Source organism: Dasypus novemcinctus, chromosome 2 (assembly GCF_030445035.2).
Source record: "Dasypus novemcinctus isolate mDasNov1 chromosome 2, mDasNov1.1.hap2, whole genome shotgun sequence".
NCBI classification, from domain to species: Eukaryota; Metazoa; Chordata; class Mammalia; order Cingulata; family Dasypodidae; genus Dasypus; species Dasypus novemcinctus.
The window spans coordinates 196,926,657-196,948,302 of NC_080674.1; the positions used below are offsets into that span (position 1 = coordinate 196,926,657).

A 21,646-nucleotide genomic window follows, 5' to 3' on the forward strand; every position below is an offset into this window, starting at 1 on the left:
GTTAAAATTTCAGTGTGTGCATCATGGATTTGTGAAGAAAATAGAAACTAGTATATGTACAGACTTCATAGCAGAAGTTCATACATGGTAACTTCTCTTTAAAGGTTATATATTCAATGCTTAGAAATCTCTTAATTAAAGAAAAACTAGTATGTCTTTAAGTACAATCTAACAGTAAGTGGAGAATTTTGTATTTTGATTGAGATGATAAATGTAACTCATGATTTATGTTCACAATGCAGTATTTTCTGGTTCTGAGATAATCAGTCACAGATAACTGACAAAATGGCCTCCAAGGATTTGGCAATAGGAATGATCTTCTTATTACAAACCATATTTGGAATTCTGGGGAATTTCTCATTTTTTTTTTATCATTATATCTTCCTTTCCTTCATTGGGTGCAGATTAATGTCCACAGATTTGATTGTCAAGCACCTGCTAGTAGCCAATTCCTTGGTCCTTCTCTGTAAAGGAATACCACAAACAATGGCAGCATTTGATTTGAAAGTTGTGTTCAATGATTTTGTATGCAAAGTATTTTTCTATCTTCACAGAGTGGGCAGGGGGGTGTCCATTGGAACCACCTGTCTCTTGAGTATCTTCCAGGCCATCATGATCAGTCCCAGGAATGCCCGGTGGGCAGAGTTGAAATTTAAAGCCCCAAAGTATACTGGTTTTTCCCTTTTCCTGTGCTGGATCATCTACATTGCAGTAAATATTATTTTTCCAGTGCATATCTCTGGCAGACAGAATACCAAAAACATCACAAACCTAAAAAATTTTGGATACTGTGCTTCTGTACGTCATGACAAAATCTCAGACTCACTCTTTGCAGTGTTTTTATCAGTCCCTGATTCTTTATGTGTGGGACGCATGCTCTGGGCCAGTGGCTCCATGGTTTACATCTTGTATAGGCACAAGGAGAGGGTCCAATATATTCATAGGAAAAATGTCTCCCCCAGATCCTCCCCTGAGTCCAGAGCTACCCACACCATCCTTGTACTGGTGAGCACTTTTGTAACTTTTTTTAACCCTCTCCTCCATATTTCAGATTTGTCTTGCTCTTTTAAGGAATCCTAGTTGGTGGCTGGTAGACACCACTCCATGTCTTGCTTCTTGTTTCCCAGCTCTCAGCCCCTTTGTTCTCACGTGTCGTGACCCCAGTGTTTTCAGGTTCCACTCTGCCAAGTAAGGCACACAGAATTCCCCATCTTTTCAGAAATATGTAAATGTACGTTTCTGCAAGATGTTCAGTTATGATTTATACATCTCCTAGTTTATCATAAGAACTGTTATGAAAAGTCACACTTCAAGTGCAGGGAAAAAGACAAACTAAGCTGCTTTTGCCACAAGAATAAACAAATGATAACAACAATAGAAAATGAAATATTATGCAATTACTATGTAAGTATGTCTTGGAGTATGTAACTTTCTTCTTGATATAGTATATTTTTCCAAAAATTTGCTACATATCAAATTGTTGCACAAGTTACACAACAAAGGAAGAGAGTGGGGGCAGCGATTCAAAATAAAAGAAAATATCTGCATGGAATAATGAAGAAGTAGGGTGAGAAAATGGAATCTGTATTTCAGATTCAGAATCAGAGAGTATGATCATTGTGGACAACTGATGATTTTGGTATCTAATGTACTTAGATAGATGGCAGTCATTTGAAATATGATGCTGAGAAGAGAGATGGGCATATATAAAATATTATAGTGTAGAAATGTTTGTATAGAACTGAAAGAGATCAAACAAGAATGTGAAAAATATATTTTCGCTGTTTTTTGAAGAGATCAGATGAGTCTGAAAATAAGAAAAAATCTGGGAGCTGGTAGAAAATTTCATGGATTTTTGAACTGTAGATGGAAGTTTGTGTGTCTTGGGGTGTTTTATTTGATATTATGAGAATATTTCTATTGGGCATTTTGGCAAGAAAAATTTTGGGAGGAGCACTCTCATTTCTTTAAGTTAAAGGACACGATTTTGACTGAGTCTTTCATTAACCTTGGAGCAGTAGAAGAATAGCCATTTGAAAGAAGAAAAGCATATATCCATTTTTGGTTTATAATGTGGAGTTAATAACTTATTGGATTCTGAATTATCATGATGGTGTTTCCTCAACTTTAAGGAACATTTTCTTATCTCTCTCTGTAGTTACATGTAAAGCAGATGTAAAGTGGTAAAATCATAAAAATTTTAAACAGCAGCATCAGTTTGTTGTAATGAATATACATTAAATATTATGCCAAAATATAAAGAAACACATTTTAGCTCCCACAAAACATATAACATATATATTTACATATATACATATATTAAAATTTTCATGTACATATACATGTGCATATATATAAAACCAGACTATGTTTCATATGCAATAATATTGGAAAAGTATAAATTGAGAAATGAAAATAACAGCAAATTTTGTTTAACTGTAAAGCATATTTAAACTGATGATTTATATCACCAGGCTTGTTACTTTATTTGTTAAAATTATAACTATGTGTAAGTATATATACTGAAATAGTTAATTAACTGAATTAATGAAAAACTGTTTTTAATTTTTTAATTTATTATGCTAATTTTTAATTGAATAAAATGATAATATGAAATGTAATGAAAATGAGGTTAAAAACTATTCTATTTTAATTATGTATTAGTAATATCTCTTAAAATATCCTATTTAATATATGCAAATATTGTTTGATGTTAATAGGAGCAATAATATACTTAGGAGTAATATAATGATGCCTATATTTGAGAGTGTATGTTCAAATTTGTTGCATGCTCTTCATTACATTACACTTAGATTACTTCCTTGTTCTTTGTATCTTCTTCTGCTTATTTTGTGTTTAAAATTCCACATTTTGCCTTTTTTCCTTGGAGGTTGCAAACTCAGTATCTCTTACTTTATAACCTAGAAATTAAAGTATACTTTAAAAATTAATGATAGGGTAAAGTTACCCAATATGTTAAACTGCCTTCCTGAAAATATAAAGACAATGTAACTCTAATCTACAGATATAACTTGTTTTATTGTACTTTGCTTTATTGCATTTTGCAGATGTTGCAATTTTTTTACAAATTGAAGGTTAGTGGCAAGCTTGCATTGGGCAAGTCTGTCAGCACCATTTTTCCAAAAGCTTGTACTTGTTTCTTTCTCTATGTCATATTATGCTAATATTACTAATATTTCAAATATTTATTTAACATTATATCTTTTAGATTATCTGAGATTTTTGGTGCTATTGTTATAATTGTTTGGGGGAGCAACATGTCCACATAAGATGGCAAACTTAATAAATGCATGTGATCTGACTGCTCCACTGAACAATCATTCCCCCATCTTTCTCCCCTTCCTCAGGCTTCCTATTCCCTGAGACACAACTATACTGAAATTAAACCAATCAGTAACCCTAAAATGGCCTCTATGTGGTCAAAAGAAGAGATGCACATCTCTTACTTTAAATCAAACCTTGAAATTATTAAGCTTATTAAGGAAGGCATGTTGAAAGTTAAGATAGGCCAAAAATTTGGACTCTTGTGCCAACAGTTAGCCAAGTTGTGAAAGTAAATGAAATGTTTCAGAAGGAAATTAAAAGTGCCACTTCAATAGGCACACGAATGATAAGAAAACATAAAACCCATATTGTTGATGTAGAGAAAATCGTAGTGATCAAACCAACCACAACATTCCATTGAAGCCAAAATCTAATCTGGAGCAAGGCCCAGCTCTCTGTAATTCTATGAAGGCTGAAAGGAAAACAGAAGATGAAAAAGAAAAACTAAGGTAGCATAGATCACTGCATGAGAAATAAGGAAATAACTCACTTCCAAAGCATAAAAATGCAATATGAAGCAGCAAGTGCTGAAATAAATGCTAAAACAAGTTATCTAGAAGAAGAAGAAGTGCAGATTGAAGGATTTTTTATGTAGAGGAAACAATCTTCTATTGGAAGAATTGACATCTAGGACTTTCATAACTGAAAAGAGAAGTCAATTTGATTTGACTTCAATGCTTGGAAGCTCAGGCTGACTCTAATATTAGGGGAAAATACAGCTGCTGACTTTAAGTTGAAGCCAGTGCTCATTTACTACACTGCAAATTAGGACCCTTAAGAATTATGCTAAAATGGAATAGCAAAGCCTGGCTGATAGCAAATCTGTTAACAACACAATTTGCTGAATATTTTAAGCCCATTGTTGACACCTACTGCTCAGAATCAATAATACCATTCTAAATATCACAGTTCATTGACAACACACTGATGACAAAGCACTGATGAGTATGTACAATGAAATTCATGACTTTGCTACAACATCCATTTGCAGTGCATGTATCAAGGAGTTAATTTTGACTTTCAAGTCTTACTATTGAAGAAATAGATTTTGTAAGCCATAACTGCCATAGACGGTGATTCCTCATATGGATGTGGAAAAGTAAATTGTAAACCTTCTGGAAAGGATTGCTCTTTTTGATACCATGAAGAACAAACATGGATCATGGTAGGATATCAAAATATCAACATCAAAAGACGTTTGAAGAAAGGTGATTCCAATCTTGGATGACTTTGAGGCATTGAAGATGTCAGTGAAAGACATCTCAGCAGATGTGGCAATAGCAAGATAACTAGAATTAAATGTGGAACCTGAAGAAGTAACTGAATTGTTACAATCTCATATCAAAACTTGAATAGATAAGGATTTGTTTTTTAACGTATGAGGAAAGAAAGAGGTTTCTTGAGATGGAATTTTCTGTGAAGATCCTGTGAACATTGTCAAAACGACAAGAAGAGATTTAGAACATTACACCAACTTCATCGATAATGTAGCAACAGGGTTTTAAAGGATTGATTCCAATTTTGAAATAATGTCTACTGTGTATAAAATGCTATCAGACAGCATGGCATACTACAGAGAAATCTGTTGTGAAAAAGTCAATCAATGCAACAAAATTAATTATTGTCTTATTTTAAGAAATCATTACAGCCAATCCAAACTTCAACAAACTCCACTGTTACCATTCAGCAACCATTTACGTATAGGAAAGACCTTCTACCAGGAAAAAGGTAATGACTTGTTGAAGAATCAGAAGATGATAAGCATTTTATTTTAGCAATAAAGAGTTTTTAAATGAACCTATGTACATTTTCTTAGACGTAATGCTATTACACACTTAATAGACCATAGTACAGCATAAACATAGCTTATGATCACTGGATAACCAAAAATTTTTTTTAATCACTGTATTGTGATATTCATTTTATTGTGGTTGTCTGGCATTGAACCTACAAATCACTAAGTTGTGTCTGTCATAATGTTCTACCAACCTTTTACATTGCTTTTATGTATTTAAGACTATTTATAAGATGTATGTATTGATATTACATGGAGAACTTCCAAATCCTGAGCAAACTACTTGTATTAGTCTGCCAGTGGAGTGTCAATGCAAAGTACCAGAAATCTTTTGGTTTTTATAAAAGGTACTTTATTTGAGTTAAAAAGTTATTGTTACAAGGCCCTAAAGAGTTCAACTCAAGGTTGCTTTCCCACCAGAGTCAGTTGCCAAATGTTGAAGCAAGCTGGCCAGTGATCTCTGCATGGGTTCAGCCTTCCCCTCTGGTCTTCCTTTCTCTCAGCTGCAGGCTGGCATAAGGCATGTCTCTCAGGGCTTCCTCTCTCTCCCAACATAGAGCTCATTTATTTCTGGGCCTTCTGTATCAATTTCAGCTACATGGTTCTGTTTCCAAGGTCAGCTGTAAACTACCAGGCAAATGACTTATCTCTCCCTGGGGCCCCAGGATAAACTTTGACAGAGCTCTCCCTCTTCCCAACATTTCTTCTTGAGTGTCAATTTATATTGGTCCACCAAGAGTCAGGGACTCAACCTGAGTCAAGTGTTACTCACATGGTAGAATCAAAGCCCTACTCTTAAGAGGTAATTTAATTAAGAGTCCCTCAAATGAATTTAATATTATCAAATGAATTTAATAATCAGAGGGCGACACACCCAGAAGAATAGAACAGTTTACAAACATAATATTTCTCTTTTTGGGATTCACAGAAATAATTGCAAATTGTAACACCACCCAAACCAGAATATTGATATGCTCCAGTATCATTTTATGTTTCCTCCATGCCATTATCCACACTGGAAACACTAGTCTGACAGGTATTACCATTGAGCAGTTCCTTCTGCTTTTTACTTTATATAAATGGAATCATTTAGCAATAATGTTTTTGTAAGTAGAGTTTCCATTCCTTATGTTTTTTGTGACTTAATATGTACTGATACAAGTTCTTGTGGATCATTCATTAGGATTGTTCTATAAATTTCCATTGTATCATTATCAAATATTTAATATATTAATTCCATTGGTTATGTGCATGTGAATAATTTTCATTATGGAGTTATGATCATTAGTGTAGGTATTCAAATGGCAGAATTTGTGTTTTGGTGAAATGTATGAATTTTTGTTACCTATATGTGTTTACTGAAATTATTCATCATGTTTACATCCATTCTGACATAGATGATGATGCCAAACTGTTTTCCTATATTTCTGCAGCAATTTTCACACACACCTTAAGTGGATGAGATTTCTTCTTTATCCACATCATTATCCACATTTGATTATTTTTGTCATTTTCATTTTAGCCTTCTGGTTGTTGTGTCATGCTACAAGTTAATGGTTTACTAAAGAAGCTGAACATGTTTTCACATGTTTATCAGCCCCTTGCTGACTCTTTCTGGGAAATGCCTGTTCATTTACTCCGTTCATTTTTTCTCAGTTGAATTTTCTTTCATTCTCTTTTCGGTTTCTAAGCATTCTTTATGTAATCTGGAAACAAGTTCTTAACTTCTCTGTCCCTGATTCTCTTTCTCTCTCTCTGATAAGCTCTTAATTCTACTAAAATCTAATTTGCATTCACCCCTTTAAATTTTTTTCCTTTATAAATATTTTTCTTTTCTAATGCCATAGAAATGTTCTCTTTTGTTTTCTTATAAATATTTCATTATTATTCTTTAAAATTTCAATCAGCCATTCATTAAGAATGGACTTTTTATGTGGTGGGAGTATGGATTGATGTTTTTCTAAAAACAACTATAAATACAGTTCATTCTGAAAATAAATCATAATTTGATTTCATTTGCTCTCACTTGCCATTGTGTCAAATAGGTTAACATCTCCCCATCCTTGGAGATGTTTATTCATACTATTCTATCTATCATCTTATCTTTTAGCAATCCCACTTTGCCACACCAGCAAGATGGGACTTGGAGAAAAAAAATCTTCAAACTCTTTTTGGTCATGGGATTGATTTTTCCCATATTTTAATGTGAAAGTTGTCCCTATTAGGATATATTTCTCAATGGGTATCTCAACTTTTTCACGTATTCATCAGCTTATTTCAAAATAAATTTTTAATGATTCTTGTAATGCAAGCCAGCTTTCAAGATGTTATTAATTTATTTCTCTGGGGCATAGGTCATATTAATTACCTGCTGACTGTAATATACGTAATATAAGAAAAACTAGGGCAAACTTCATGATAATCCAGTTAAAAATTGGGGGATTCTGGGAAGTGGACATGACTCAATGACAGTGTCCATCTGCCATATGGAGGTTCCAGAGTTTGATTCCCTGGGCCTCCTGACCCATGTGGTAAGCCAGCACATGCACGGTGCTGCTGTGTGCAAGGAGTGCTGTGCCACGCAGGGGCACCCCAGGGTTGGGGTGCCCCATGCACAAAGAGTGCCCCCCATGGGGAGAGCCACCCCACGTGAAAAAAACACAGCCAACCCAGGAGTGGTGCTGCACTCACGGAGAAATGATGCAGAAAGATGACTCAACAAGAAAGAGATGCAGTTTCCCAGTGCCCCTCAATTGATACAAGTGGATGCAGAAAAACACACAGTGAATGGACACAGAGAGCAGAAAATGGAGTCAATGGGAGAGAAAGAAATAAAATAAATCTTTAAAGAACAAAATTGGGGGATTCATATGCCCAAGTCCCTCACTTATAGCACAAATCTATTATTTGTGCAGCATATACCTAAGTTCCTTTGTATTAATATCATGGAACTTGCAGGGGGAAAGAGTGAGCAAGAGGAATAATATTAACATGAAGATATTGTTGTCAGTTGTGCAATGAAAAATAAAGCCTTTTGTTTCAGATCCAGAATCCTCATGCCTTCTGCCAGCTTCCGTGAAACGACTCTCTAGTTTGTTAGCTTGCAAATAGGGTTGAATATAAAATCATACATATTCTTTGATAATGTCTGTGATGAAGATATAATGCTGACAGAGATCTAATATCTGGAAGAGGAAAGGACAAGGACACTTTGAGGTTTTGGTGTGAGAAACCTCCCTTGAACTAATAGAAAATTCTCTAACCCAATGTTGGGTGAGGTGGAGCTAAGGGCCCTGAACATTTAATGGGGAAACTGTGTGAAAGGCAGGATTGAAAGGAGGTAGCTACATGTGCTTTGTTTACTGTCTACTCTTCTTCTGCAGCAGGAGGAAACATCAAGAAATTTTGTTCATTCTCTTCTTTGCAGGACAAAGGTCAAGCAGCCCCCAAAACTGATGGTTAAGGTAAATCAAAATTATATGTTGAGGTCATTTGGTCATCAATACCAAGAGCCTGTCAATGGTCTATCCTCCTTCAATAGTTACTGCTCCTGTATTCAGGGGATTCCTGCTGTCCTATTAAAGAATGTGACAGAGCTTCTCAGGGTGAGAAGTCAATATTCTTACTGTTACTGTGTGAATCTCCACCCACCGTGACAATGCTCCATGAACACCTGAATACATTCATATGCCTTATAAGTATGCCCCAGGTGAACATCTTCCCATGCATCCCTATCATTGAAAACTCACACCAATGATCTTTCCCTGACACATTTGTAAATCCTTTGTGATCCAAAAACTTCTTCAAATATGAAGCCAACAGGGAAGCAGATTTGCCTCACGTGATTGAGCTTTCATCTATAATATGGGAGGTCCCAGGTTTGGTTCCTAGGGCCTCCTGGTGAAGGCAAACTGGCATGACAGGCAGGTGTCGTGAGCTGATGCATGAAGAAGATGCAACAAAGAGACTCAGAGGAAAGACAATGAGATACACAACAAACCAGGTAACTGAGGTGGCTCAAGTAATTGAATGCCTCTTTCCCACATCAGAAGTCCCATGATCACTTTCCAGTGCCTCCCAAAGAGCAGACTAGCAGATACAGAGAGCACACAGCATATGGACAGAGAGAACAAACACCAAGCACAGAAACAACAAGGGGAGAGGAATAAATAACCAAATAAAAAAAATCTTAAAAAAATGAAGCCAGCATAATAACCAAATGAAATTAATACAGAAAAGAATTATGATAGTTTTAAAAATAATAAATAAAATGCAAATAATTTTTAAAAACATTATTGACTAATAAAAATAAATATAAACATAAAATTAAAATAACTTTTTTGACATTATTTCTTTCATCACTCTAAGATAAGTTGTCTTGTATGTATGGTAACAGTTTTTTTCTGTTTATTCCCCTGTCATCTTCTTTTTTTCATATTGGCTTCAAAGAACATTAAGGTTACAGAAAAGTCACATACAGATTTTAGGGGATTCATTTATACCTCTTTTTCCCCTTCCTTTATTAATAACATTTTACATGTGGATGGCACATTTGTTACAATATATGTACAAATATTGAAATATTGTTTTGAACCACAATCAATGGTTGACATTGCGGTTTACATATTGGACCATGCACTTTTATAATTTTTTTAAATTAAATTTTTAATTGTCCTTTTTTAAGAAGCATAGATCACAAAAACTGTTACATTTAAAAACATAAGAGGTTTCCATATATCCCACACCCCACACCCTCACTCTTCTCATCTCAACTACCTCTTTCATCATTGTGGCACATTCATTGCATTTGGTGAATACATTTTTGAAGGAAGGCTCCACAGGCAGGCAAAAATATGGCTGGCGCAAGTAGCTGAAACCAGGGTCTGAGGTTGATACGCGCCTCCCCTGCAGGCATCAAGTATGAGGTAGATAATCCGCCTCCTTGAAAGCCCGCTCCAAAGTGCCAGCCATGGTGCCAGTGCCGGAACCTTCGCTTCAGGCTCTCATTAACCCTGACAGCCGCCCATTAGTACCCGCCCTCAGATTTCAAAACTTTCCCTAGCAACTGCTTATGGTGACCAATCAGAGGCTTCTAGTGGCTGAGCCAATGAGCGGCTTACACGTCACCCTGTGCCCTATAAAAATGTGTGCACTTCCGCAATAAAGCAGACCTGCGGCATCAGCCAGTCTCTGTGAGTATCCCTCACGTCGGTCTTACCTGCTGCGAGGCCCTCCGACCACTTCCCTCAACTGGTGCCCAAACAGGGACCCTTGGCAAACCTCAGGTAAGACCCCCCGCCCACATCATGGGCTCCGCGCTTTCTAAACACCAAGCCCCGCAGGTACGGGCGCTTGCAGCGCTCTTAGTTTTTTTGTTTGTTTGTTTGTTTTTTATTTTATTTTTTATCTGAAACCATAGATTTATTGTTAGTTTTTATGCATTTGCATTTTAATGACTGTATGAAACAAGAAGTAGAGTTACATAACAAAAGTACAATACAATAGTACTGATATTTATAATTACTACAATACAATAGTACTGATATTTATAATTACCCATAATGGTTAATTTTACTGGAGGCCTTTATTTTTTTTTTTTGATTTTTTTGATTTTTTTAATTGATTTTGTAAAAATATTACATTAAAAAATATGAGGTCCCATTCGACCCCACCACCCCCACCGCACCCCTCCCCCCCTCCCAGCAACACTCACTCCCATCATCATGACACATCCATTGCATTTGGTAAGTACATCTCTGGTTATCTCTGCACCTATGGTCATTGGTCCACATCATGGCCCACACTCTCCCCCATTCCATCCAGTGGGCCCTGGGAGGATTTACAATGTCCGGTGATTGCCCCTGAAGCACCATCCAGGGCAACTCCAAGTCCCAAAGGCACCTCCACATCTCATCTCTTCCTGCCATTCCCCATACCCAACAGCCAGCATGTCCACTTTTCCCACTCCATTGCCACCTTTTCTCTGAGGTCCTTGGATTGGTTGTGTCCATTGCACCTCTATGTCAAGAGGAGGCTCAGATTCCACATGGTTACTGGATGCAATCCTCCTGCTTTCAGTTGTAGGCCCTCTAGGCGCCATGGTGTGGTGGTTGCCCTTCTTCAACTCCATCTTAGCTGAGTGAGGTGAGTCCAATAATTCAGATTGTAGGAGCTGGAGTCTGTTGAGGCTCAGGGCCTGGCTATCATATTGTCAGTAAAAAGATTCAATCCCCTAAATATATCTTAAAGCCCAATACCAACTATAATTCCAGTAAAGTAGCATGATAGTCTTATGAAAAGAGATCCCCTCTGGGTCCAGTTTCATCACTCAGAAACACCAGCTCCATAGAAGGGCCATCTGACATGGCAGTGAACCCTATCTGCCATGACCGTAGAACCCGTGGGTCCCTTTAGCCCTCAAAGGAACCAATACCTGGGGATTGTATCTACTTTATCTGTCTCTTAGACTCTGCTCAGTTGTGCATAAGGAAAATCCTTCTGACAGCCTCCAAACTCTTTTTTTTTTTTTAGAGACTCATAGCCATATAAACTCATTTCTCCTTTCTATTTCCCCCTTACAGTAGGTCAAACAGCATTTTAAAGTCATATTATTCTATGTAGACAGGGATATTCTACTGATCCACATCGAACCTTCAATTCAAGGTCATTTTCCAGTTGCATTATCAGTTGTTAGTTGATAGTGATCCCTCGGTGCCAGGGAGGCTCATCCCCAGGTGTCATGTCCCACACTGGGGGGAAGGCATTGCATTTAGATGCTGAGTTAGGCTTCAAGACTGGCCACATTTGAGTAACATGAAGGCTGTCAGGAGGAGATTCCCAGGCACAGTGCTGCTCTAGGCCTTGTTCTTATTTCAGGCCTGTAGGCTCACAAGCACAGTCATTAGTATCAGGGGCTGCAGCGCTCTTAGAATGCCACCAGTGCTGGGTTCCTGCCTGACGACTTCAGCACTATTGGACTTTGCTCCTTCCTTTTAACCCATGGCTAGCAACTGCCAATTTATGGGACCCTGACACCTACCGCATGCTAATTGATCAGGTCACTGCTGCCATGGAACATGAAAAGAGAAGTTTTCCCCCCGGATGAATCCCCACGCTCCTTACCATAAAATCCTGTCTCCAAGGCACAGCCCCACCAACAGCCGCCTACCAACTAGACAAACAAGATCCTTCATCCGATAATGATGAAGAAACCCCCTCGGACCAAACATCGCTAGTTTTTCAACTCAATAACCTCTTAGACCAGCCCTCAGACCACTCAACTGATGATTACCCTAAGGAAGGGAAAGAAGGGTTAAAAAGGGGAGAAAAACAATTTAATCTGCCCTGCAAGACAAACGAAAGCGCAGATTGCCAAGATGGCGAACTTATGCCTTCTTCTTCATCCCCAACCCAAGGGCAGTCCATATACCCGGAACTTCCTAAAACAGAACTTCCTGAAAAGAAGGGAGCGGCTACCTCTCCTCCGCCATCTTATGGAACCGCTGCTTCCCCATTTAGTGCCTTCAGTTCAGCTCATAATGGCTTTGGGACTGAAGTTCCCTACAAGGGCTCAAAAAACCCCGTTTTACCCCAGGCAAGTCCTCTCTTTGCTCTATATGAGCAAACTACACCCCTTTGGCCAGGCATTCCAACCACTAATGCCTATTTTCAAGCCATGTGCCAAGCCCAAGATTCCAACCGAGAACAATGGGAAAGCCCGATGGAAAATCGAGAAACAGAAACAGCACTACCCATATACCCCATGAACATGAACCATACCCCACAACGGCCTCTCCCTTGATATCCTCATGAGCACGGAGACATTAAGTGCCTCCGTGAGGCCGTAAAGGAAGACGGACTTAACAGTCCATACGCCCAACAGTTATTGGATAACTTAGCCATCAATTTAAATATTCCCCTAGATTGGAACCACCTAGCCAGAGCAGTACTAAACCCAGGACAATATGTCAATTGGAAAGCCCATTACCAAGATCAATGCGAGCTACAAGCAGAAAGTAACAGACAGCAAGGTGTCCCCTTAAATCTAGAGTGCTTGCTAGGTACAGGTTTATACAATAATCCAGCAGTCTATACACAGGCGCCCCCAATGTACTTTGATCAAGTGAAAAATTGTGCCTTAAAGGCTTTTAAAAACTGTTCTGCCATAAAAGTTGAAAAATTTACTAAATTGCTTCAGGGGAAAAATGAAGACTTCTCTGCATTCGTATCGCAAGTGCAAGAAGCCTGCATCAGGAAAGTAGATAACCCACAGGCTCAAGAAGCATTGGCTCGTGAATTAATACTAGAGGGGGCGAACACTGTGTGTAAGCAAGCAATAAGCACTATGCGCACTGCCGAGATACACGACTGGATTATGCAATGTCGGGACTTAGACCAATCAACGCAAGTCTTAGCCACTACCCTCGCTAATAGTTTAGCTCAAGCCTTACTCCTGAATAACCCTGGAAATTGTTTTAATTGTAGAGGATCAGGCCACTTTGCTAAGGAATGCCCTAAGAAAAAATTAGAGAACAAAATAAAACCACCCACTCCCTGTCCTAGATGCGGAAGAGGCTACCATTGGGCAAAAGATTGTAGGTCAAAGACAGACAGGCAAGGCAAGCCTTTAAACTCCTCAGGGGGCAAACCCCAGCCCCACAACAAAGGGGTTCCCCCATATCCAAAACCATAATGTGGACCATTCCGGTACACCAAAACAAATCCCTGCTAGCAATAAAAGCCGGAGGTCAATGGTTTCATGGCACCTTAGACTTGGGAGCTGAAGTCTCCTGTTTCCCTGCTTGCTATGAACATCTATGGGAAATAAAAGATGGCCCTCCCATACAAGGAGCAACAGGAGAAGCAGCATCTAGGCAAACAAAATGCCTCATCCCATGGGAGGATGAAGAAGGGCATTCTGGAGTCTTCCAGCCACTCTTTGTACCAGCCCTTCCTACTATATTATGGGGTCGAGATATCCTAGAGCAAAGTCAGGCAGTCATTACCACCGATCACCCCCAATAATGCAGGCCATTGTTCCTGTGGTAAAACCACCACCCACTCCTCTGCAATGGGACACAGAGGACCCTATATGGGTAGAACAATGGCCACTTCCATCCCACAAATTACAAGCCTTACAAAAACTAGTGGATGAACAACTTCAAAAGAAACACATAGAACCCTCCACTAGCCCTTACAACACACCAGTTTTTGTCATTCACAAAAAGGATAAAAATGCATATAGGCTTCTACATGATTTAAGAGAAATAAACAAACATATTCTACCAATGGGCTCTCCACAGCCAGGATTGCCGCATCCATCAGCCATTCCTTGTAATTATCATATCTGCATCGTAGATGTCAGGGACTGCTTCTTTTCCATTCCCTTACATCCAAACGATAAACACAAGTTTGCATTCACAGTCCCTATTCCCAACAATCAGGGAGCAAACTCTAGATATCAATGGACTGTCCTGCCGCAAGGCATGAAAAACAGCCCTACCATATGTCAAAACTTTGTTAATGTAGCAGTCCAACCACTGAGGGAGCAATTTTTTATTGTCCATTATATGGATGATATACTCATAGCTCACAAAAATGAACAACAATTAAGCCAAGGCCTTAATCAGTTGCAAGAAAACCTGAATTCCATTGGGCTGCATATTAAACTGCAGCGGCTTGCTCGGTCGGTAGAGGTGGGGTCTGGCTGCGGACGAGGGGTCGGTCCAGCTCTGGACGAGGGGTCAGTCCTGCTTGGGACGAGGGGTTGGTCCCACCTGGGACGAGGGGTCGGTCCGGCAGCAGACGAGGGATCAGTCTCACAAGGGGTTGCGCGGTTCGGCTGACGGGGTCGCCCGGCGAAGCCAGCGACGAAGGGGTCGCCCGGAGAAGCAGGCGATGAACTGGGGACAAGGGAGGCCAGGCCCTTGCCGGGGGCTCTCAGGACTGGAGGGCGCACGGCAGAAGAACTACCGCGGAGACAAGGTAAACACGCAAGTCCACTTTACTGAGGGAGAGGCAACAGTTTTATAGGGGCTGGGGAAGGCTGATTGGTTGAAGCCACGCCCTGTTCTGATTGGTTGCCGGCGAAAGGTCAGTGGGCGGTACTGGACGGGGTAGGGGTGGTGGTTAGGGATTGGCTGTCGCTGTTGCTGGGGGAAGGGGCAGGGTTTAGGGATTGGTGGCTGCTGTTGCTGGGGTGGAGGGCAGACTGGATTTTTCCGCCCATGCCTGGCTGTTGCTGCTGTTGGGGGAAGGGAAAAGGGCAGACTGGATTTTTCTGCCCACGCCTGGCTGTTGCTGCTGTCGGGGGAGGGGAAAAGGGCAGACTGGAATTTTCCGCCCTGCGCCTGCGCAGGGAGAAAGAAGAAGAAGGGTGCCGCCCCACAGGCATCGGGTGGCGCCATCCGGGAGGAGGGGCGGCCACGGAAGCATGGCTGCCAAGAAGGAGAGACCTGAGGGCACTCTGCGCCCATGCCGAGCTTCCTTCAGGGGTGGCGGTGAGTCCGACCAGCCACCCTATTATGGGGGCAGCGGCTTGGCCTGCCGCGGCTGCTCCCCCGCCAGGCCAGCAAACCACACTTCAGCCCGAGGGGTGACCTCATTAAACAAGAAAAAATACAAAAATTACCACATTTTACCTTCCTTGACTACCATGTCACTAATCACATTAAGCCTATATCACCAAAATTAAAAATTCCAGATAGCGCCTCACTCACTGAACTTCAGCAACTTTGTGGAAACATCAATTGGCTAAGACCTAATCTGCCCATATCAGCTGCACATTTAGAACCTCCTTTTAGTCTCCTACGACAATCTCCCCTCGCACCAGATTATCCAAACACCAAAATCAAACTCACATCACAAGCCAAACAAGCCATACAACAGGTGTCAGAAGCCCTGGCAATATCATCCACTCAAAGACATAATCCTCAATGACCTATAAAGGCACTTATACTTAATACACCTGAGATGCCTATGGGTCTGCTATGGCAAGATGGGCCTCTTATCTGGGCACATCTCTCAAAATCCAAACTCTCTAAGTGTACACCAATAGTTGAGGCATTCATCCAACTAGCCCTCGATCTGGTTTTCTTGAGTAGACACACTTATAATACAGATCCCGAAAACATCATATGGCCTCTATCCACTAAGCAAGTTAATACGTTAATAATAGATAATCTTTCCATGCAAATTCTGCTCTCCACCTACACAGGAACCTTTGACAATCACTATCCAACCAGCAAAATGCTACAGGCAGTAAAAGCCCTACCTTTTCAGCCAGGATATGCATTCCCTTCCACCTCACCTATCCCTCAGGCAAGTACCGTATTCACTGATGCATCCAAAGGTGCCTTCGGGTTTGTCTCATATACCCAAGGTAGAAAAATGCCAGACCAACAACGCTTCACATTAAACAACACAGTACAAAGAGGGGAAATCTTGGCTATCATAGCAGCCCTACAAACCTACACTCAGGAAGCCGTCAATATTTTTACAGACAGTCAATATGCCTTCCAACTTTGCAAAGTCCTTTCGTTCAGCGTTTTCTTTCCAACCCAGGCTCCACTTGACCGAGCTATACAACTCTTGAACGAGACACTACAACGTAGAGCCTATCCATGGTACATCATGCATATACGCAGCCATTCCAATCTCCCTGGACCATTAACGGCTGGAAATGCATTAGCAGATGCCCAGGTTTCCATCATAATAGTTAATACCCTTTCCAAAGATCTCATAGATCAAGCAAAAACACTCCATGCTCGTTTCCATTTCTCGGCAGCATCCCTTAAACATCTCTTACCTGACCTCCCTGTGGACATTTGCAAACATCTTGTACGCTCCTGTAGTAACTGTGCTCTGTTTTTACCACTCGGGCCCTTACAGCCTCAGGGGGTAAACCCTAGAGGATTAAAACCTAACTCGCGATGGCAAATGGATGTCACTCATATACCCAGATTTGGCAAACTAAAATATGTCCATGTAGTCAAAGATACCTATTCTGGCCTAACTTATGCCATCGCCCTTTCTAGTGAAAAAGCCAAGCATTGCATAAAAGCCCTACGACAAGCCATCCTCTTTATGGGTGTGCCCTGGGACCTAAAAACAGATAATGGGCCTGCATTCCGCAGCGAATCCTTCCGTCAATTCCTGCATCTATATAATATAACCCATCACTTTGGCATACCCTATAGTCCCCAAGGGCAAGCAATCATTGAAAAAACGCATCACCAGCTCAAACAATTAATTGAAAAGGAGCACTCCCTATACCCTCAGGCAAGCCCTGACAAGCTAGTTACCATGGCATTAATACAACTTAACCTTTTAACCTTTGACAAAAATGGACTGTCCGCTTTACACAAAGACTGGGGTCCATCAATAATACCCACACCTGTACCGTTAGTGCACTGGAAGGATCCTCAAGACAATAAATTGAAAGGCCCTAGTCCCCTGTTAACCCAAGGGAGAGGATTCGCTTGTGTTTTTCCAGATGATGCAGCGCAACCTATCTGGATCCCGGGCAGAAACAACAAGCCCTACACCGGCTCGACGGTCATCGCGCCGCGAGAGATGTCGCCTGCGCACAGTGATCTACCAGATGAGGCGACTCAGCACCAACATGATACCGAGAATACCGTCCGATGACCGGCTCCTGACCGAGCTCCACTCCCTTTACTGGCGAGCTTGGCAAAATCACTCTCCCCCTACGACGCTATACGCCCTGCTCATTCTCCTCCTCTCTCTGCTAAACCCCAGCGCTGCAGATATAGTCTGGGATGCAGTTTGCCACCCTCCTGGATTCCTCTTTCTAACCTCTGAAAGTCCTAACTTCCCGAGACCATATACCACATCATGCAATCTATCCTTGCCCTGTGATCCCGAAACCAAAGTCCATTCTGTCCGGTTCAATCTCTCCCTTAGCGACATGACACCCCCCACGGATGCGATACTTCTCATGCATCAACAAAGACGTCCCATAAACATAACCACCATAAGATACTTCTATCAGCCAGGATACAATGCCTCCACCTTCCCTTACATAAACTCCATCATATTCCGCAATATGACCATGGGGGACTTTAACATCCCGCGAGGAACCTTCTTCATGCTTAATGGCACTTGGCCACTCCCCACTCAGAATAATACTCAGCTCCTAGGAACACGAAAACCTGACTTGCCACTCTGTGACCTTCTTGGTAACTTCTCCACAAACCTAGAATTAGATTTCACTTGGCGCCCGTGTCTAACTACCACCCACTCCACCGGTACACCGGTACGATCTTCGCAAATGGATCATCACCTCATATAATACTAGCTTTTGGAACTTTACATGCAACCTGCAACAAGACATTAATGACATAGCAGACTTAAACCTTCCCGCCTACTCCACTGGCATATTCGAAGACATCCTACAAAAATTAACCTCCTTGTTTTCCCCCTCTTCCTTAATCACGTATGGTGCCATAATTGTACTACTGCTTATGTTCACTCTTTGGAAATGTATAATGCGTACTATCCAAGCTATTCAAACAAAACAAAAGCTTATAGCCTTAGCCACCCTCGCCTTAAATTAAAAAGAAGGGGGAACTGAAGGAAGGGTCCACAGGCAGGCAAAAATATGGCTGGCACAAGTAGCTGAAACCAGGGTCTGAGGTTGATACACGCCTCCCCTGCAGGCATCAAGTATGAGGTAGATAATCCGCCTCCTTGAAAGCCCGCTCCAAAGTGCCAGCCATGGTGCCAGTGCCGGAACCTTCGCTTCAGGCTCTCATTAACCCTGACAGCCGCCCATTAGTACCCGCCCTCAGATTTCAAAACTTTCCCTAGCAACTGCTTATGGTGATCAATCAGAGGCTTCTAGTGGCTGAGCCAATGAGCGGCTTACACGTCACCCTGTGCCCTATAAAAATGTGTGCACTTCCGCAATAAAGCAGACCTGCGGCATCAGCCAGTCTCGGTGAGTATCCCTGGCGTCGGTCTTACCTGCTGCGAGGCCCTCCGACCACTTCCCTCACATTTTGGAGCACTGCTGTACTGCATGGATTATAATTTACATTATAGTTTACACTCTCTCCCAGTCCATTCACTGGGTTATGGCAGGATAAATAATGTTCAGCATCTGTCCCTGCACTATCATTTAGGACAAGTCCAAGTCCTGAAAATACACCCACATTACTTTTCTTCTTCCCTCTCCCTGCCCTCGGCAACTACTGTCATCACTGTCTTCACATCAATAATACAATTTTTTCCATTGTTAGAGTCACAACAGTTCTATAGTAGAATGTCAGTAAGTCCCCTCTGGTCCATATTTCATTCCTCCATCCTTTGGCCCCTGGGATGGTGATATCCACTCCACCTTACATGGCTTGTATCCATCATTATGAGATCATGTAGAACAATTCCATCAACCCTCAAATCAACATGTTCCAATACAATTATTTCTCCCTCTCCCTCCCCTCAAAACCCATGACAATCACCACTTCATTCCCTGAAGAAGAAGATTCATTACTGCTTGCAACAACTCTGAGGCCTTGACATACTGACCAGTCTTTCCTCATTAGGCACTTCCTATGCTCCTATGAGACTCCAGCCCCATTATTTGAGAACAGAGAAGGACTCCCCAGGATGGGAATCCTACAACTTTCCATGCATTCTGCGGCTCTACACCCACAGATACAGAAAACTATGACAAGGTCAACTTTCTCATACTCCCTCGCAGCCTGCCTCAGGTCTGCCCAGTCCTGCATGCCACACATATCCCCATCCTAAACCAGTAACCCTCCCCTGCAATATTTGCTGAAAGAACATTCCCAATATTGTAGTTTCAACCACATACCTGCAAACCCACAGAGGTCACCTGTTCCCTCCCCTAACCCTTCTCGCAGTTCCATGGACAACCCAACCCACCTTCCCACACTAACTCCCTCACACCCCAGCACTTCCCCACCCAATATCATCACAGTACCACTATACCACTTTCATGCCCATCCACTGCACAATAGCTTTCCACATTATCATAGATTTTTGCCCATATGGACATTGACTCACAAACTCACTCTCCCTTTCTGTCTCCTGAAACCTATTTTCCAGAATCTACCTCTGTGAGTCAGCTCAACTCACTTAATTCCTTTCAGTGACATCATGTAATATTTGTCTTTCAGTTCCTGTCTGGCATCACTCATTATAAGGTCTTCAAGATTCATTCATGTAATCCCATGTGTTAACACTGCATTCTTTCTTACAGCTCAGTAATATACCACTGAATGCATATACCAATATTTGTTTATCCCTTACTGTTAATGGACATTTCGGTTGTTTCCAACTTTTGGCAAAAGTGATTAATGCTGCTTTGAACTTTGATGTCCCTATATCTCTTCTTGCCCCTGCTTTAATTCTTTTGGATATATACGCAGCAGTGGGATTACTGAATCATAAGGCAGTTCTATAGTTAATTTCCTGAGGAACTGCCAAACTGTCCTCCACGATGCCTGCAACATTCTATATTCCCACCAGCAGTGGATAACTGTTCCCATTCCTCAACATCTTCTCCAGCAGTTGTTGTTTTTTTAATTCTTTTTGTAATAACCACCAATTTAATGGGTGTAAGATGATATCTCCTTGTAGTTTTGATTTGCATTTCCTTAATAGCTAGTGATTTTGAGCATCTTTTCATGTGCTTTTAAGCAATTTGTATTTCTTCTTAAGAAGTATGTATTCAAATCACTTACCCATTTTAAATAGTTTTTTTTTTTGCCTTTTTATTTTTGAGATGTAGGATTTTTTTATACATGCTGATATTAGACCTCTATCAGATAAATGGTTAGCAAATATTTTCTCCAATTGAGTAGGCTGCCTTTTCACCTTCTTGACAAAATGCTTAGAGGTGCAAAGCTTTTTAATTTTGAAGAGGTCCTATTTATGTTTTTTTTTTTCATTTATTGCTCATGCTTTGCATGTAAAGTTCATGAAACCATTTCCTAATACATAATCTTGTGGATGATTCCCTACATTATTTTTCAAGAGATTTATGTTTTTGGCCCTTATATTTAGATCTTTGATCCATATTGAGTTAATTCTTGTATAAACTGTGAAATGGTGTTCCTCTCTTAATCTTTCGGTTATGGATATCCAGTTCTCACAGCACCATTTGTCAAAGAGGCCATTTTCTCCTAGTTGAGTGGGCTTGCTGGGTTTGTCCAATATCAGTTGATAGTATGTGTGAGGATCTGTATCAGAACTTTCAACTAGATTCCATTGGTCAATATGATTATCCTTGTGTCAATACCGTGCAGTTTTGACCACTGTTGTCTTTTAGTATGTTTTAAAGGCAGGCAGTGTGAGTCCTCTGATTTTGTTTTCTATTTCAATGTGTTTTTGCCTCTTTGTATCCCCTTGCCTTTCCAGATAAATTTCAAAGTTAGCTTTCCCAATCCAGGAAAAATAATTCTGTGTTAATTTTTATTGTAATAGTGTTTAATCTGTAAATCATAATGGGTAAGATAG

The 21,646-nt window shown here is 40.7% G+C and overlaps 1 pseudogene; it reads left to right on the forward strand.

Moving 5' to 3' along the window:
* Window positions 1-282: 282 nt before the first annotated feature.
* Window positions 283-12,941, forward strand: LOC101447079 (vomeronasal type-1 receptor 4-like; annotated as a pseudogene).
* The last annotated feature ends 8,705 nt before the right edge of the window (window positions 12,942-21,646 follow it).